This window comes from Arachis ipaensis, chromosome B4 (genome assembly GCF_059453495.1).
Source record: "Arachis ipaensis isolate K30076 ecotype BB chromosome B4, ASM5945349v1, whole genome shotgun sequence".
NCBI lineage: Eukaryota > Viridiplantae > Streptophyta > Magnoliopsida > Fabales > Fabaceae > Arachis > Arachis ipaensis.
In genome coordinates, this window is record NC_142439.1 from 92,159,568 (window position 1) to 92,179,228 (window position 19,661).

Here is a 19,661-nt window from a genome sequence, read left to right on the forward strand (position 1 = left end):
CTTCCCCCTTGGGATTCACGTCCTCCTCTCCCTCTTTGGGTTCGGCCATTTTGGTTATGTCAATGGCCTTGCACTCTCCTTTTGGATTTTCTTCTGTATTGCTTGGGAGAGTACTGGGAGGGATTTCAGTGATCCTTTTACTCAGCTGGCCCACTTGTGCTTCCAAATTTCTAATGGAGGATCTTGTTTCATTCATGAAACTCACAGTGGCCTTAGATAGATCAGAGACTAGATTTACTAAGCTAGATGGATTCTGCTCAGAATTCTCTGTCTGTTGCTGAGTGGATGATGGAAAAGACTTGCTATTGCTAAACCTGTTTCTTCCACCATTATTAAAGCCTTGTTGAGGCTTTTGATCCTTCCATGAGAAATTTGGATGATTTCTCCATGATCGATTATAGGTGTTTCCATAAGGTTCACCCATGTAATTTGCCTCTGCTATTGCAGGGTTCTCAGGATCATAAGCTTCTTCTTCAGGAGAAGCCTCTTGAGTACTGTTGGATGCAGCTTGCATTCCATTCAGACTCTGAGAAATCATATTTACTTGCTGAGTCAATATTTTATTCTGAGCCAATATGGCATTCAGAGTATCAATTTCAAGAACTCCCTTCTTCATAGGCGTCCCATTACTCACAGGATTCCTCTCAGAAGTGTACATGAACTGGTTATTAGCAACCATGTCAATGAGTTCTTGAGCTTCTGCAGGCGTTTTCTTTAGGTGAATGGATCCACCTTCAGAAGTATCCAATAACATCTTTGATAGCTCAGATAAACCATCATAGAATATATCCAGGATGGTCCATTCTGAAAGCATGTCAGAAGGACACTTTTTGGTCAGCTGCTTGTATCTTTCCCAAGCTTCATAGAGGGATTCACCTTCTTTTTGTCTGAAGGTTTGAACATCCACTCTAAGCTTGCTCAGCTTTTGAGGAGGAAAGAACTTGGCTAAGAAAGCCGTGACCAGCTTATCCCAAGAGTTCAGGCTATCTCTGGGTTGAGAGTCCAACCACACTCTAGCTCTGTCTCTTACAGCAAAAGGGAAAAGCATGAGCCTGTAGACTTCAGGATCTACTCCATTAGTCTTAACAGTATCACAGATCTGCAAGAATTCAGTTAAGAACTGAAAGGGATCTTCAGATGGAAGTCCATGAAACTTGTAGTTTTGTTGCATTAGAGAAACTAGCTGAGGTTTCAGCTCAAAGTTGTTTGCTCCAATGGCAGGAATGGAGATGCTTCTTCCATGTAAATTGGAATTAGGTGCAGTAAAGTCACCAAGCATTCTCCTTGCATTATTATTATTTTCGGCTACCATCTCCTCTTCTTGTTTGAAAATTTCTGAAAGGTTATCTCTGGATTGTTGTAATTTAGCTTCTCTTAGTTTCCTTTTCAGAGTCCTTTCAGGTTCTGGATCTGCTTCAACAAGAATGTTCTTGTCCTTGCTCCTGCTCATATGACAAAGAAGAGGGCACAGAAAAATAATAATAATAACAGGAATCCTTTATACCACAGTATAGAGGTCCTTATGTAAGTGGAAGAAACACAAGGGTGAGGAGAGCAGAGATGTGAGATGAGGAGATGTTAGTAGATGAATAAATAATTAGAATGAGATGAGAGAGGGAGAATTTCAAAAAATATTTTTTTTTTGAAAAAGACTTAGTGATTTTCGAAAATAGTTTTTTTGAAAAATGTTAGTAATTTTCAAAAATTAAGATTTAGAAATTGAAATAATTAGTTAATTAAAAAGAATTTTTGAAAAAGAGGGAGATATTTTCGAAAATTAGAGAGAGAGAGTTAGTTAGGTGGTTTTGAAAAAGATAAGAAACAAACAAAAAGTTAGTTAGTTAGTTGAAACAAATTTTGAAAATCAATTTTGAAAAGATAACAAGATAGGAAGTTAGAAAAGATATTTTAGAATCATATTTTGAAAAAGATAAGATAGGGAAGATATTTTTGAAAAGCTATGATTGAAATTAGTTTTGAAAAAGATTTGATTTTTAAAATCACAATTAATGACTTGATTCACAAGAAATCACAAGATATGATTCTAAAACTTAAAGTTTGAATCTTTCTTAATAAGTAAGTAACAAACTTGAAATTTTTGAATCAAAACATTAATTGATTATGTTATTTTCGAAAATTTGATATAAAAATAAGAAAAAGATTTTTGAAAAATGTTTTTGGAATTTTCGAAAATAACTAAGAAATTTGAAAAAGATTTGATATTTGAAAAAGATTTTGAAAAAATGAGATTTTTAAATTGAAAATTTGATTTGACTCATAAAAACAACTAGATTTTTAAAAATTTTTGAAAAAGTCAAATCTAATTTTCAAAATTTTAAGAGAGAAAAAGGGAAAGATATTTTTTTTTGAATTTTTAATAATGAGAGAGAGAAACATGAAAATGATGCAATGCATGAGATTTTTAGATCAAAACAATGAATGCATGCAAGAATGCTATGAATGTCAAGATGAACACCAAGAACATATTTTTGAAAAAAAAAATTTTTTTTAATGCAAGGAAAACATGCAAGACACCAAACTTAGAATTCTTTAATGCTTAGAAATAAAGAATTCAGGAATGCATATGAAAAACAAGAAAAGACACAAAACATGCAAATGCAAAGATCAAACAAGAAGACTTACCAAGAACAACTTAAAGATCATGAAGAACACTATGAATGCATGAGAATTTTCGAAAAATGCAAGATGCACATGCAATTGACACCAAACTTATAACATGACTCAAGACTCAAACAAGAAACACAGAAATATTTTTTATTTTTATGATTTTCTAATTTTTTTTTTGTATTTTTTTTCGAAAATTATTTGAAAAAAAAAAATAAGGATTCAAAACTTTTCATGTGAATTCCAGGAATCTTGTACTCTTTAGTCTAAAGCTCCAATCTGAGGGTTAGACATGGCTTAATAGCCAGTCAAGCTTTAGAATGGATTTACATCCATTGAGGTGATTAGTTGAAGACCAATCCCAAAGGAGTTTGGGTATGGCTTTTCAGCCAGATAGGATTCAACATGTTACCATGAAACTCTAGAATTCATTCTTGAAAGTTTTGAAGCCATAAAATAATTTATTTTTCAAAACATTATTTTTATTAATTTTTTTTTTCGAAAACAAAGGAGAAAATTTTGAAAACTTTTTGAAAAATTTTTGAAAATAAAACAAAAAGAAAATTACCTAATCTGAGCAACAAGATGAACCGTCAGTTGTCCAAACTCGAACAATCCCCGGCAACGGCGCCAAAAACTTGGTGCGCAGAAATTGTGATTACATTTTGATTATGTGAAATTCATTGCTCTTTCTTTCCCTGGTAATGGCGCCAAAAAACATGATGTCAATACCATGGTTCACAACTTTGCACAACTAACCAGCAAGTGCACTGGGTCGTCCAAGTAATACCTTACGTGAGTAAGGGTCGAATCCCACGGAGATTGTTGGTATGAAGCAAGCTATGGTCACCTTGTAAATCTCAGTTAGGCAGATATAAAATAGTAATGAGGTTTTCGAAAATAATACTAAAATAAGGATAGAAATACTTATGTAATTCATTGGTTAGAATTTCAGATAAGCGTGTAGAGATGCTTTCGTTCCTCTGAACCTCTGCTTTCCTGCTATCCTCATCCAATCAATCTTACTCCTTTCTATGGCTGGCTTTATGTAAGGATGTCACCGGTGCCAATGGCTACTTTCGATCTCTCTCGGGAAAATGATCCAAATGCTCTGTCACAGCACGGCTAATCGTCTGGAGGCATCACCTTTGTCGTTGGTTGCATCCTATTCCTCCTTGTGAAAATGGTCCGATGCGCTGTCACTGCATGGCTAATCATCTGGAGGTTCTCGATCATACTGGAATAGGATTTACTATCCTTTTGCGTCTGTCACTACACCCAGCACTCGCGAGTTTTAAGCTCGTCATAGTCATTCAATCCCAGAATCCTACTCGGAATACCACGGACAAGGTTTAGACTTTCCGGATTCTCATGAATGCCGCCATCAATCTAGCTTATACCACGAAGATCCCAATATCTCGGACTCGGTCCCTTGTATTAGTAATCTAAGAGATACTCATTCAGTCTAATGTAGAACGGAAGTGGTTGTCAGGAACGCGTTCATAGGGAATGATGATGATTGTCACGTTCATCACATTCAGGTTGAAGTGCGAATAAATATCTTAGAAGCGGAATAAGTTGAATTGAATAGAAAACAATAGTACTTTGCATTAATCCTTGAGGAACAGCAGAGCTCCACACCTTAATCTATGGAGTGCAGAAACTCTACCGTTGAAAATACATAAGTGATAATGGAGTTCATTGGTCTCGGCCCCAGAGGGGAACCGGAGTAACCAAGACTGCGAATACAATGATAAAAAGTTCTTTTTATAATAAACTAGTCACTAGGGTTTACAGAAGTAAGTAATTGATGCATAAATCCACTTCCGGGCCCACTTGGTGTGTGCTTGGGCTGAGCTTGAAGTCTACACGTGGAGAGGTCATTCTTGGAGTTGAACGCCAGCTTTTGTGCCAGTTTGGGCGTTGAACTCCATTTTGCAGCTTGTTTCTGGCGCTGGACGCCAGAATTGGGCAGAGAGCTGGCGGGTGAAGGCCAGTTTGCGTCGTCTAAACTTAGGCAAAGTATAGACTATTATACATTGCTGGAAAGCCCTGGATATCTACTTTCCAACTCAATTGGAAGCGTGCCATTTCGAGTTCTGTAGCTCCAGAAAATCCACTTTGAGTGCAAGAAGGTCAGAATCCAACAGCATCAGCAGTCCTTCTTCAACCTCTGAATCTGATTTTTGCTCAAGTCCCTCAATTTCAGCCAGAAAATACCTGAAATCACAGAAAAACACACAAACTCATAGTAAAGTCCAGAAATGTGAATTTAACATAAAAACTAATGAAAACATCCCTAAAAGTAACTAGATCCTACTAAAAATATACTAAAAACAATGCCAAAAAGCGTATAAATTATCCGCTCATCAGTTAGGAAGGACTAAAGCACTAATCTCGTGTGTAGAACAAACATTACAATTAATGTTACAAGTCACAAAGTACCAAAACAATGCAAGAAATTCTCAACAATTGAGTATAAGAAGCCAACACCATTGTTAAAATGACTTAGAAAAAAATGAAAACAGGCTATAAAATCAAAATTGAAATGTAAAGAATAGAAGTATATGAATGCGATAAACAAAAGAAAATGGAAGAGCAGAAAAAAAAACTCTTTTTTTTTACCGGCGCGGGCGCGTGATAAACCACTATTTTATGGTTTATAATGTGTTTAATTGTGTGGTTTTATCATGATCTTTACCCACTTATTCATATGATTAGCATGCATTTATATTTCCTTCCTAAAATTATTACATGATTGAAAACTTGCTTCCTAGAGACTTTTAATTATGTATTTTAATTCTCCTTTATTCCATTCGATGCCGTGATCTATGTGTTAAGTATTTCAGGCTTTATAGGGCATGAATGAGTTGGAGATTGGAAAGGAAACTTGCAAAAATGGAAGGAACACAAGAAATTGAGGAGATGACCAGCAAGAAGTGACGCGGCCGCATGGCTCACGCGACCGCGCGAAAGAGAGGAAATCGCAGTGACGCGGCTGCCTGGCTCACACGACCGCGCGGATTGGAATAGCACAAGTGACGCGGAGGCATGGACGACGCGCTTGCGTGGCAGGGCAAAAGGCCGAATGACGCGGCCGCATGAATGACGCGATCGCGTGACGTGCGCAATCTGCATAATCTGCAAAATTCGTTGGGGGCGGTTTTGGCCCTGTTTTGACCCAGTTTTTGGCCAAGAAAAGCATACTAGAGCCAGAGAACATGCAGAGACCGAGAACAACATTCATTCTACACAATTTTTAGTTTTTAGATCTAGTTTTACTCCTCCTCTAGGTTTTCTCTGTACACATTCATAGTTCTTAGGATTTTATTTCTATTGCTCTTTGCATTGGGATATTGAGAAGAGTTATTACCTCATCAAGACTTCGTCATTCTAGTTCGTTTTCTTTACTTGGCTCTTACTCTTCCATGTCCTTTAATTTACTCAATTTTACTATTGAATTATTTTTAGAATTTATTAGTACAAGAATTACTTTTATTTTTAATTGATTTCTTTGATTTTTATTTATCATGTCTTTCTTTAATTCCCTTTCCTATGTTATGAATTCTACATTCACAATGAGCGAGTAGTTTCCTAACTTGATGGGGAGTTGATTGAAAGGAACCCTTAAGTTGGAATGCTCAAAAAGAAAAAGTGTAATTGGGTTTATTGTTGGATTGCCCTCTAGTCACTAACACCAATCCCTTTTAATTGAGTGGGTTGGAACTTGTGAATAGAAGTAGCATTCTAACTTGTTTGACTTTCCCTTACCTAGTAAGGGATAACTAAACAGGACAACCTTCAATTGTCAATTAATCTTGAGAGTACTCCAACAAGAATAGGGCTTCCAGCTAATCTACTCCCAGTCAAGGCTTTTATTTAATTTACATAAATTCTCTAATTTAATTTCCTGTTATTCAATTCAAACCATTCTGAAAACATCTGATTAATAAAATAGCACACCTTTCTGAAACTCGTTGGGAGACGACCTGGGATTCATACTCCCAGTATTTTAATTTTAATTTTTGTGACACCCTTCTAAATTGATAAGCGGATTTCTGGTTGGTTAAGAACTATACTTGCAACGCATATCTTATTACAATTCTTGACTCGCCAATTTTCGCCACGTCAGCGCGTCATGCACGCTTACGCGCTGATGCGCAGTTTGGCCGAAGGGCGAGTACGCGCCAGGTGCGCGCACGCGTGGGTGAGGTTAGGCGCAGGGCACAGTGTCAGCCCAAGATTGGCTCAACTCTCTGAAAAATGTACCAGGAGGGCAGGTGGCACTATCTGTGTGCGCGTGCATTACGCAATTAAGGTCATGGGTGCGTACGCGCCAGGTGCGCGCACGCGCGGGTTGGTTTGTGCCTTAGGCCCAATGTTCATACAGTGCAAGCCTAACTCTCGGGTTTTTGGCTGGGGGTGGAATTTTTGCATCCACGTGTACGCGCCATTGATGCACAGAAACTTGTCTTTCAACAAATTTTCCTCGGCAAGTATACCGAATTGTCGTCAAGTAAAAACTCACAATAGAGTGAGGTCGAATCCCACAGGGATTGATTGGTCAAGCAATTTTGATTAGAGGAATGTTATAGTTGAGTGGTGCACGAATTGTGAATCACACTTTTCACAACGCGTACCACTAACCAGCAAGTGCACTGGGTCGTCCAAGTAATACCTCACGTGAGTAAGGGTCGAATCCCACGGAGATTGTTGGTTTGAAGCAATCTATGGTTATCTTGTAAATCTTAGTCAGGAAGTCAATTATGTTTATCAGTTGAATTGCGAATAACCAAGAGAGCATAAATTAAAGGTTACTTGTTGTGCAGTAATGGAGAATATGTTGGAATTTTGGAGATGCTTTGTCTTCTGAATCTCTGCTTTCCTCTGTCTTCTGATTCACGCACGCACATCCTCCTATGGCAAGCTGTGTGTTGGTGGATCACCGTTGTCAATGGCTACCTTCCATCCTTCCAGTGAAAACTACGCTCACGCGCTCTGTCACAGCACGGCTAATCACCGGTTGGTTCTCGATCCGGTTGGAATAGGATTTACTATCCTTTTGCGTCTGTCACTAACGCCCAGCCTTCAGGAGTTTGAAGCTCGTCACAGTCATTCAATCCTTGAATCCTACTCGGAATACCACAGACAAGGTTTAGACTTTCCGAATTCTCATGAATGCCGCCATCAGTTCTAGCTTATACCACGGAGATTCTGATTAAGGAATCTAAGAGATACTCATTCAATCGGATATAGAACGGAGGTGGTTGTCAGGCACACGTTCGTGGTTTGAGGAAGGTGATGAATGTCACAGATCATCACCTTCATCACAGTTAAGCGCGAATGAACATCTTAGATAGGAACAAGCATGTTTGAATAGAAAACAGAAATACTTGCATTAATTCATCAAGACACAGCAGATCTCCTCACCCCCAACAATGGGGTTTAGAGACTCATGCCATCAGAGAATACAAAGTTTAGATCTGAAAATGTCATGAGAGATACAGAATAAGTCTCTAAAAGTTGTTTAAATACTAAACTAGTAGCCTAAGGTTACAAAATATGAGTGGACTATGATGGATGATGCAGAGATCCACTTCTGGGGCCCACTTGGTGTGCTGGGGCCCACTTGGTGTGTGCTGGGGCTGAGACTTTAAGCAATTCACGTGCGGAGGCCATTTGTGGAGTTGAACGCCAGTTTTTATGCCAGTTTGGGCGTTCAACTCCAGTTTTTGATCCTTTTCTGGCGCTGGACGCCAGAATTGGGCAGAGAACTGGCGTTGAACGCCAGTTTACATCGTCTATCCTTGTGCAAAGTATGGACTATTATATATTTCTGGAAAGCCCTGGATGTCTACTTTCCAACGCAATTGGAAGCATGCCATTTCGAGTTCTGTAGCTCCAGAAAATCCACTTTGAGTGCAGGGAGGTCAGAATCCAACAGCATCAGCAGTCCTTTGCTCAGCTCCTTCAATTTCAGCCAGAAAAATACCTGAAATTACAGAAAAACATACAACTCATAGTAAAGTCCAGAAATATGAATTTCTCCTAAAAACTACTAGGAATAGACTAAAAACTAACTAAAACATACTCTAAACTATATGAAATTATCCCCAAAAAGCGTATAAAATATCCGCTCATCACAACACCAAACTTAAACTGTTGCTTGTCCTCAAGCAACTAGACAAATAAAATAGAAGACTAATAGGTTGAAAAGAAATAATATCTCAGAGTTTTTGAATGAAGCTCAGATTCTACTTAGATGAGCGGGACTAGTAGCTTTTTGCTTCTGAACAGTTTTGGCATCTCACTTTATACATTGAAGCTCAGAGTGATTGGCATCTATAGGAAATTAGAATTCAGATAATGTTATTGATTCTCTTAGTTCAGTGTGATGATTCTTGAACATAGCTTCTTTATGAGTCTTGGCCGTGGCCCTAAGCACTTTGTTTTCCAGTATTACCACCGGATACATAAATGCCACAGACACATAATTGGGTGAACCTTTTCAGATTGTGACTCAGCTTTGCTAAAGTCCCCAATTAGAGGTGTCCAGAGTTCTTAAGCACACTCTTCTTTTTGCTTTGGACCTTGACTTTAACCGCTCAGTCTCAAGTTTTCACTTGACACCTTCACGCCACAAGCACATGGTTAGGGACAGCTTGGTTTAGCCGCTTAGACCAGGATTTTATTCCTTTAGGCCCTCCTATCCACTGATGCTCAAAGACTTGGGATCCCTTTTAATTGCCCTTGCCTTTTGGTTTTAAGGGTTATTGGCTTTTTCTGCTTGCTTTTTTTTTTTTTCTCTGCAAGCTTTGTTTTTTTGCTACTTTTTCTTGCTTCAAGAATCATTTTTATGATTTTTCAGATCATCAATAACATGTCTCATGTTCATCATTCTTTCAAGAGCCAACATATTTAACAGTCTTAAACAACAAATTCAAAAGACATATGCACTGTTCAAGCATTCATTCAGAAGACAGAAAGCATTGCCACCACATTTAACTAATTAGAATTTCTCTTATTAAAACTCGAAATTTTATTGCCTCTTATTCAAAAGATCTACTACTTTATTCATGTTTAATGATGATGAAAAAAATAAACTATAGCTTAACTGGAGATAAAATCAAATAAATACTAATTACTATTATATGACTTCTAAGGTAAACTTTTTATAAGGACACTGTCACAGAGTTAAGGCAGAAATTGGAAATTAACAACCTTTATTCTGGGGGTATGGGGGTTCCTCTGATCCTTGGGAGGCTTGGTATTACAGAAGCCTTTTGGCGCTTCAGTTCCCTTAAGTCACGTCCCTGCTCCTCTTGTTCTTTAAGCATATGGGTCAGCATTTGACTGTGTTCCTTCTGTTGTTTTATTATCTGCTCCATAGCTTCCTGCATCTTGGTGATGGATGTCTCCAGATATTCCCAGTATTCAGCTTGAGGTATCTCTGGAAGGAATTCCTGTGCTCTCTTCTTGATGGGATCCTCCTGTGCCTGTTGTCTCTCCATTGATGCTTTGGTGATTGACTTTTCAATTAGGATATATTCAGTTATTCCCATCTTGACTCCAGCGTCCTTGCAGAGCAGAGAAATCACGCTTGGATAAGCCAACCTGGCTTCTTTTGAATTTTTGTTAGCAATCTTATAGAGCTCAGTTGAAATCAGCTGATGAACCTCCACTTCTTTTCCCATCATGATGCAATGAATCATCACTGCTCTTTTAACTGTGACTTCAGAACGGTTGCTAGTGGGCAATAGAGAACGCCCAATGAAGTCCAGCCATCCTCTGGCAACTGGTTTGAGATCCTCTCTCTTGAGTTGATTTGGGAAGCCCTTTGTGTTGGTGGTCCACCTGGCTCCAGGGATACATATGTCCTCTAGAATCTTATCCAGGCCAATGTCTACTCTCATCATCCTCCTGTTGAAGGAGTCTGGATCATCCTTTAGCTGAGGTAGCTTTAATATCTCTCTGATCTTGTCAGGGGTGGTATGAACAATCTTTCCCCTGACCATGGTCCGAAATTCGTAGCAGGCTGTTCCAGATAGTCTTTGCTTGTCAGTCTGCCACATATTAGCATAGAACTCCTGGACCATGTTCCTTCCTACTTTTGTTTCAGGATTAGCTAGGACTTCCCAGTTCCTGATTCGAATTTGCTCCTGGATCTCCGGATATTCATCTTCTTTCAGATCGAATCTCACTTCCGGGATCACTGATCTCAGACCCATTACTTTAAGATAATGGTCTGAATGTTCTTTAGATAAGAACTTCCCTTGATTCCAAAGTGATTTTGGAATGCTCTCTTTCTTGCCTCTTGGAGTGGATTGTTTTCCTTTGAGAGCCATAATCTTAGTAGTGATCTCGGATAAACACACCAAACTTAGAGGTTTGCTTGTCCTCAAGCAAAAGAAAAGAAAGGGGAGGGATAGAAGGAGATTGAGTAGCACTTGTTGATGAAGGAGGGGGGAGGCCGAACCCAATTTAAAGGGATGGAGGGGTGGATTTTCGAAAAATTAGAAGAGATAAGATAAAAAGATTGAGTTGAAAAAGATAAGATAGAAGATATAGTTTAATTTTGAAAAGATAGGATAGATTTTTGAAAAAGATAAATCTGGATTTTGAAAAAGATAATATGAAAAAGATATTGAAAAAGATATGGATTAGTTGAAAAGATTTTTGAGTGAAAAAGATAGATTTGTTTTCAGAAAAGATTTTGAAAAGAGTTGGATTGAATTTGAAAAGGTGGATTTTTAGAAATTAAGGATTTTAGAAATCAGGGTTCTTGATCTGTTCATGTAAAAATCATGCATTGAAGCACAAAGTTTTTAAAATTAAAATGGAAATACGTGTGGGATAACTGGATTTGGCTCCTCCCTGTCCTCCTGGCGTTTGAACGCCCAAACACTGCTTGTTTTGGGCGTTCAGCGCCCAAATGCTGATCTCCTGGGCGTTCAGCGCCCACTTGCTGCCATTCCTGGCGTTCAACGCCCAGTGGGTGGCCATTTCTGGCGTTGAACGCCCAATTGCTGCCATTACTGGCGTTCAGCGCCCAGTGGATGCCCATTTTGGGCGCTGAACGCCCAAAATGCCCCTTTACTGGCGTTTTCTTGCCATTGAGCTTCCTCTCTCTGTTTTGTGTGCAAATTCCTTCTGTAACCCTGCAAACTTATACAAATGATTCTGTATCTTAGTGTCAGTGAACTTTATATAAACAAATAAAAATAAAAATAGGGCAGAAATGCTTAGAGGATTGATGCCCCATGGCTGGGTTGCCTCCCAGCAAGCGCTTCTTTATTGTCTTTAGCTGGACCTTGCTGAGCTTTTAATCTAGCTTCAGCCTTGAGCATTCTTGCTCAATGTTGCCTTCAAGATAATGCTTGATTCTCTGTCCATTGACAATGAACTTCTTATCAGAATCAATATCTTGAAGCTCCACATAACCATATGGTGACACACTTGTAATCACGTATGGTCCCCTCCACCGGGATTTTAGTTTCCCGGGAAATAGCCTGAGTCTAGAGTTAAACAACAGGACCTTCTGTCCTGGTTCAAAAATTCTAGATGACAGCTTTCTGTCATGCCATTTTTTTTATTTTTCTTTATAAAGCTTGGCATTTTCAAAAGCTGTGAATCTGAATTCCTCTAGCTCATTTAGCTGGAGCAATCGTTTTTCTCCTGCTAATTTGGCATCTAAGTTTAGGAATCTGGTTGCCCAGTAGGCCTTATGTTCCAGTTCCACGGGCAAGTGGCACGCCTTACCATACACGAGTTGGTATGGAGAGGTCCCTATAGGGGTCTTGAATGCTGTTCTGTAAGCCCACAGAGCATCATCCAAGCTCCTTGCCCAATCCTTTCTACGGGTATTTACTGTCCGTTCCAGGATTCTCTTTAATTCTCTGTTAGAGACTTCAGCTTGCCCATTGGTTTGTGGATGATATGGGGTGGCCACTTTGTGGCGAATTCCATACCGAACCATGGCAGAGTAAAGCTGTTTATTGCAGAAGTGAGTGCCCCCATCACTGATTAACACTCTAGGGACACCAAACCTGCTAAAGATGTGTTTCTGGAGGAACTTCAGCACTGTTTTAGTATCATTAGTGGGAGTGGCAATAGCCTCAACCCATTTTGATACATAGTCAACTGCCACCAGAATATAAGTGTTTGAGTATGATGGTGTGAAAGGTCCCATGAAGTCAATTCCCTATACATCAAACAACTCTATTTCCAAGATTCCTTGTTGAGGCATGGCGTAACCATGACGCAGATTACCAGCTCTTTGGCAACTGTCACAATTACGTACAAACTCTCGGGAATCTTTATAGAGTGTGGGCCAATAGAAGCCACATTGGAGGACCTTGGTGGCTGTTCGCTCACCTCCGAAATGGCCTCCATATTGAGATCCATGGCAATGCCATAGGATTCTCTGTGCTTCCTCTCTGGGGACACACCTACGAATGATTCCGTCTGCACATCTCTTAAAGAGATAGGGGTCATCCCACAAGTAGTACTTTGCATCAGTAACTAATTTTTTCTTTTGTATTCGATTGTACTCCTTGGGTATGAACCTTGCAGCTTTATAGTTTGCAATATCGGCAAACCATGGTGCTTCCTGAATGGCAAATAGATGCTCACCAGGGAACGTCTCAGAGATCTCAAGAAAGGGGAGGGACGTCCCTTCCCTTGGCTCTATCCGGGACAGATGATCAGCTACTTGGTTCTCTGTCCCTTTTCTGTCTCTTATTTCTATATCAAACTCTTGCAGAAGCAATACCCATCTAATGAGCCTGGGTTTTGAATCCTGCTTTGTGAGTAGATACTTAAGAGCAGCATGGTCAGTGTACACAATCACCTTTGATCCTACTAGGTAGGATCTGAACTTGTCAATGGCGTAAACCACTGCAAGTAATTCCTTTTCTGTGGTTGTGTAATTTTTCTGGGCATCATTTAAAACGCGACTGGCATAATAAATGACATGCAGAAGCTTGTCATGCCTCTGTCCCAATACTGGACCAATGGCATGATCACTGGCATCACACATTAACTCAAATGGCAATGTCCAGTCTGGTGCAGAAATGACTGGTGCTGTGACCAGCTTAGCTTTCAGCGTTTCAAACGCCTGCAGGCATGCTGTGTCAAACACAAATGGCGTGTCAGCAGCTAGCAGATTGCTTAGAGGTTTTGCGATTTTTGAAAAATCCTTTATAAACCTCCTATAGAATCCTGCATGCCTCAGAAAGCTTCTGATTGCCTTAACATTGGCAGGTGGTGGTAATTTTTCAATTACCTCTATTTTTGCTTGATCCACCTCTATTCCCTTGTTTGAGATTTTATGCCCAAGAACAATTCCTTCAGTCACCATGAAGTGACACTTTTCCCAGTTTAAAACTAGGTTGGTTTCTTGGCATCTTTTCAGAACAAGTTTCAGGTGATCAAGACAGGAGCTGAATGAGTCTCCATATACTGAGAAGTCATCCATGAAGACTTCCAGAAATTTTTCCACCATGTCAGAGAAAATAGAGAGCATGCATCTCTGGAAGGTTGCCGGCGCATTACATAGCCCAAATGGCATCCTTCTATAAGCAAACACTCCGGATGGGCATGTGAATGCTGTTTTCTCTTGATCCTGGGGATCCACTGCAATCTGGTTATAGCCTGAATAGCCATCCAAAAAGCAGTAATAATCATGACCTGCTAGTCTCTCTAGCATCTGGTCTATGAATGGTAAAGGAAAATGATCCTTTCTGGTGGCTGTATTGAGCCTTCTGTAGTCAATACACATGCGCCACCCTGTAACTGTTCTTGTGGGAACCAGTTCATTTTTTTCATTATGAATCACTGTCATGCCTCTCTTTTTTGGGATGACTTGAACAGGGCTCACCCAGGGGCTATCAGAAATAGGATAAATAATCCCAGCCTCTAGTAACTTGGTGACCTCTTTCTGCACCACTTCCTTCATGGCTGGATTTAGCCGCCTCTGTGGTTGAACCACTGGTTTGGCATTATCCTCCAATAGGATTTTGTGCATGCATCTAGCTGGGCTTATGCCCTTAAGGTCACCTATGGACCACCCAAGAGCTGTCTTGTGTGTCCTTAGCACTTGAATAAGTGCTTTCTCTTCCTGTGAATTTAAAGCAGAGCTTATGATCACTGGAAAAGTGTCACCTTCTCCCAGAAATTCATATTTCAAGGAAGGTGGTAGTGGCTTGAGCTCGGGTTTATGAGGTTTTTCCTCTTTCAGAAGAAAGTTCAGAGGCTCTTTCATGTCCTCTGAATCCTCCAAATCAGGCTGAACATCTTTAAAGATGTCTTCCAACTCTGATTCGAGACTCTCAGCCATGTTGATCTCTTCTACTAAAGAGTCAATGAGATCAACTTTCATGCAGTCTGTTGATGTGTCTGGATGCTGCATGGCTTTGACAGCGTTCAACTTGAACTCATCATCATTGACTCTCAGGGTTATTTCCCCCTGTTGGACATCAATGAGGGATCGTCCAGTTGCTAGGAAAGGTCTTCCTAGAATGAGAGTAGCACTCTTGTGCTCCTCCATTTCCAGCACAACAAAGTCAGTAGGAAAGGCGAATGGCCCAACTCTGACAATCATGTCCTCAATCACGCCTGATGGGTATTTAGTGGAACCATCAGCAAGTTGGAGACATATCCGGGTTGGTTTAACTTCTTCAGTTAAGCCAAGCTTCCTGATAGTGGATGCAGGTATTAGGTTGATGCTTGCCCCAAGATCGCATAAAGCTGTCTTGGTGCAATCACCTTCTAATATGCATGGTATCAGAAAACTCCCAGGGTCTTTAAGCTTTTCAGGAAAGCTTTTCAGAATGACTGCACTGTATTCTTCAGTGAGGAGAACTCTTTCTGTTTCTCTCCACTCCTTTTTATGACTCAAGATCTCTTTCATGAACTTGGCATAAGAAGGTATTTGCTCAAGTGCCTCTGCAAATGGAATCTTTATTTCAAGAGTCCTTAGATAGTCTGCAAAGCGAGCAAATTGCTTATCATGCTCCTCTTTCCGGAGTTTTTGAGGATAAGGTATCTTGGCTTTATATTCCTCAACCTTAGTGGTTAAAGAAGCCTTTTTAGAGGGGTTGCTATCAGCACTTGTGTGTGTCTGATCCCTCACTGGCAATTGAGTACCAGAGTCAGAAGCTGGAGTGACGTTAGACGCCAGCTCACTGTCTGTTCCTGGCGCCTGAACGCCAGAAATGTGCCCATGTTGGGCGTTCAACGCCAGATTCTTGCCCATTTCTGGCGTTGAACGCCAATCCTGCCTTGTTTCTGGCGCTGAACGCTAGTTTTGGGCATGGTCTGTGATGCCAAGGCATCTTAGGCTAGTTTCACTAGCATTTTTCTGTTAGTTTTAGTTGTTTTATGCATTTTCTTGAGCTTTAAGTAACCAAGAATGGTTAAAAGAATAACAAAGCAATGAACCATCCAAACAGTATGATTTTGATGCAAATGCCATGAGTTTTTAGTTATATTACTTGAATGCTATGAATGGAAGATTTCTCATGAAATTTTGCAAGACTTTGATGCAATTGTTTGGATGATTTCAGGGAAGAAGAGGCTAGGCAAGGAAGCAACAAAAACAATAAAGGAAGCTTGAATATCACATGTGGAGTTTTAGTTCCAGTTTAAGCCTAAACTGGAGCCTAAACGCCAGAATCATGAAGGCTAAGAAATGCTGGAATTGAAGTTTAACCTCCAGTTTAACCTTAAACTGGAGGTTAAACGCCAGAATGAAAGACTCACCAAAGAAGCATTTCCACGTTTAACCTCCAGTTTGACCTTAAACTGGAGGTTAAACGCCAGAATGAGAATGCCACCCAGGAAGGAGTTCCACGTTTAACCTCCAGTTTAACCTTAAACTGGAGGTTAAACGCCAGAAGTGGGAAGAGCACCAGGGAGCCATTTCCACGTTTAAGCTCCAGTTTGACCTCAAACTGGAGCTTAAACGTGTTCGACAGATTTTCTCTTCCAGGGTTGCTCTCTCCATTTCCACGTTTAAGCTCCAGTTTGACCTCAAACTAGAGCTTAAACGTGTTCGACACCTCCAGGGCTACCATTCTAAGCTTCCACGTTTAACCTCCAGTTTAACCTTAAACTGGAGGTTAAACGTGTTCGACCTCCAGGATGCCTCCTTCCATTCCCACGTTTAACCTCCAGTTTAACCTTAAACTGGAGGTTAAACGTGTTCGACCTCCAGGGCTGCCCTTCCTTTATCCACGTTTAAGCTTCAGTTTAACCTTAAACTGAAGCTTAAACGTGTTCGACTACATTACTCTCCAGGGCTGCCTTCTTCCATTTCCACGTTTAAGCTTCAGTTTAACCTTAAACTGAAGCTTAAACGTGCTTCTACAAAAGGCCTCACTGGAAGTATCTGGCGTTTAAGCTGCAGTTTAAGCTTAAACTGCAACTTAAACGCCACTCTTGGAAAAGGTTTCTGGGCCAATAATATTGCGGTTTAAGTTACTCTTTGAGCACAAACAATAACTTAAACTTACTCTGGTATGAAACCCAATTGAATATCATGGTTTATGGGATTGGGCCTGAAGGATTGATGAGTTTGAAATCTCAATTTATTGAGTCATGTGTCATTATTTGATTATCACTAAGTTGGCTCAATGAATGTTACAGAATTTGGATCAACAGCCTCATCAAGATTATGGATCATAAACCCAAGGCAAAAGGAAAGCAAGGAGAGGCCTCAAAGCCCAAGAAGCACAACAGAAGCTCAATATAGAAAGTGTATAAATAGGATAGAATTTAAGTGAGAGTGGACTTTACTTTCACTTGGAGCTAGTTTTCATTTTCTTTGTAATTGAATTCAGAGCTATGACTCACTAAACCCCCTTTCATTGGGTTAGGGAGCTCTATTGTAATTCAATGAATCAATAATAGTTTATCTTCTTCTTCAATCTTTTCTCTTGAATTTTGTTAGAAAGCTTCTCGATCTAATTCTATTGAGTAGTTGTCTTGGGAAAGAAACTACCCATACTTGGAATCCTTCGGAACCTTGGGAAAGGAATGGAGGATTCATGCTAGAGAAGCTTTCTCACAGTGAATTGGATTGGGGTTTGGATGGATATTGTGACATGTAATCCTACCAAATTGTGGTTCATGAAACTGTGTGGTATAATCAGTGATCGAACATCATCTCTTCTTATGAACATTTAAACCAAGGGATTGGGAATTTGTTTGTTTTTAGAGAGAATTGGTGAGCCAAGGGATTGGGATCCAATCATATAAGATTGCCAAGCAAAATTCAATGAACGCATTGCTTGAGGAAGAGATAAACATGTTTTGATTCGGAGATCTCAATATCTCCTATAACCCAATGAATCCCCCAATTCTGATTTCCATCTTCTCTTTACATTCTGCAACTCAATTCATGCAATCACCCCCATTCCCTTTTTATTTCAGCAATTTCGTTTCTGCTCTTTAATTCATGCAATTTAAGATTCCGCCATTTCAATTTCTTGTCATTTACTTTTCCCGCCAATTTTACATTCCGCAATTCTCATCTCAATCTTGATTCCGCTCAACTAGAACACACTTCTAATCCGAATTGCTCACTCAACCAATCCTTGTGGGATTCGACCTCACTCTATTGTGAGTTTTTACTTGACGATAACCGGTGCACTTGTCGGAAGGAATTTTGCCGATCGTGCAATTTCCTAAATCGTAGCATAACTAGTTTATGTGCATCAAGTTTATGGCGCCGTTGCCGGGGATTGGTTTTCGATTGACAATTCTCAAATTGGAAGTTAACTAGATTGAGCATTTTTTTTTTGTTTTGATTAATTCAGTACAAGTTACTTGTTGAATTTTAATTTCTGCACCCTGTTACATGCTTTCTTTCTTTATGCCTTTAAATTCAAGCAACTAACTCACTGACTCACTAACTGTTTGAATTAATTCCTCAATTGCTCTAACCATACTCTTCCATTAACCAAGAGTATTTCACTTGTTTGTTGCCTGAGCTGTGTTCTTGTATGACAGGTAGGAGAGGAGAGACATCAACTCCTCCATATACCGAACCAGAGAGGACCCTTCATAGACTTAGAAGGGAAGCAAGAGGGAAGAGAGTACTGGGAGAAGAAGAATCTGAAGGAGAATCTGAGGATAATTTTGAGGAAGCTTTAGATCTCAACATGGATAGAGAAGTTCACAACCATGAGAGAGCTGATGGAAACCATGCCATTCCTGAGAGGAGGGTTCTTAGTTCATACATAAACCCAACCTCTGGGAATTGTGGTAGTAGCATCCAGAAACCACCCATTCAGGCCAACAATTTTGAGCTCAAACCACAGCTAATATCACTTGTGGAGAATCATTGTTCATTTGGTGGTAGTGCTAATGAAGATCCCAACCAACATCTCACAAAATTCCTGAGAATTTGTGACACTGTGAAGTCCAATGGAGTCCAGGAAGATGCCTATAAACTGCTTTTGTTCCCATTTTCACTTAGGGACAAGGCAGCTAAGTGACTGGAATCATTCCCAAGGGGGAGTCTAACAACATGGGATGAGGTGGAAAGCAAGTTTCTGGCACGTTTCTACCCTCCACAAAAGGTCAATAGGCTTCGATCTGAGGTTCAGACTTTTAGACAACAAGATGGTGAAACTCTCTACGAGGCATGGGAGAGATTCAAGGACTTGACAAGGAAATGCCCACCAGACATGTTCCATGATTGGGTGCAATTGCATATCTTCTATGATGGACTCTCTTATGAATCAAGGAAGGCTGTAGACCATTCATCAGGAGGTTCATTGAACAGGAAAAAGACTGTGGAAGAAGCCATTGAAGTGATTGAGACAGTGGCTGAGAATGAGTAGTACTATGCATCAGAGAGGCACAACACTAAGGGAGTCATGGAGCTGAACCATGTTGATACAATTCTAGCCCAAAACAAGGTGTTTGCCAAGCAACTAGCGGAGCTTACCAGGCAATTAGAAACAAAGCAAGTAGCTGCAATACACACACAAGATCAAGAGGAAGTAAGCATTGAAGGAGGTGATTGGGAA

General features: G+C 40.0%; 1 non-coding gene across 1 annotated transcript; it reads right to left on the reverse strand.

The window, feature by feature from the left end:
* Positions 1–19,214: 19,214 nt before the first annotated feature.
* On the reverse strand, positions 19,215–19,318 carry LOC148568370 (small nucleolar RNA R71). Its single transcript, XR_015882541.1, has one exon. It is a non-coding gene; the product is annotated as a small nucleolar RNA R71 (small nucleolar RNA).
* Positions 19,319–19,661: the final 343 nt, after the last annotated feature.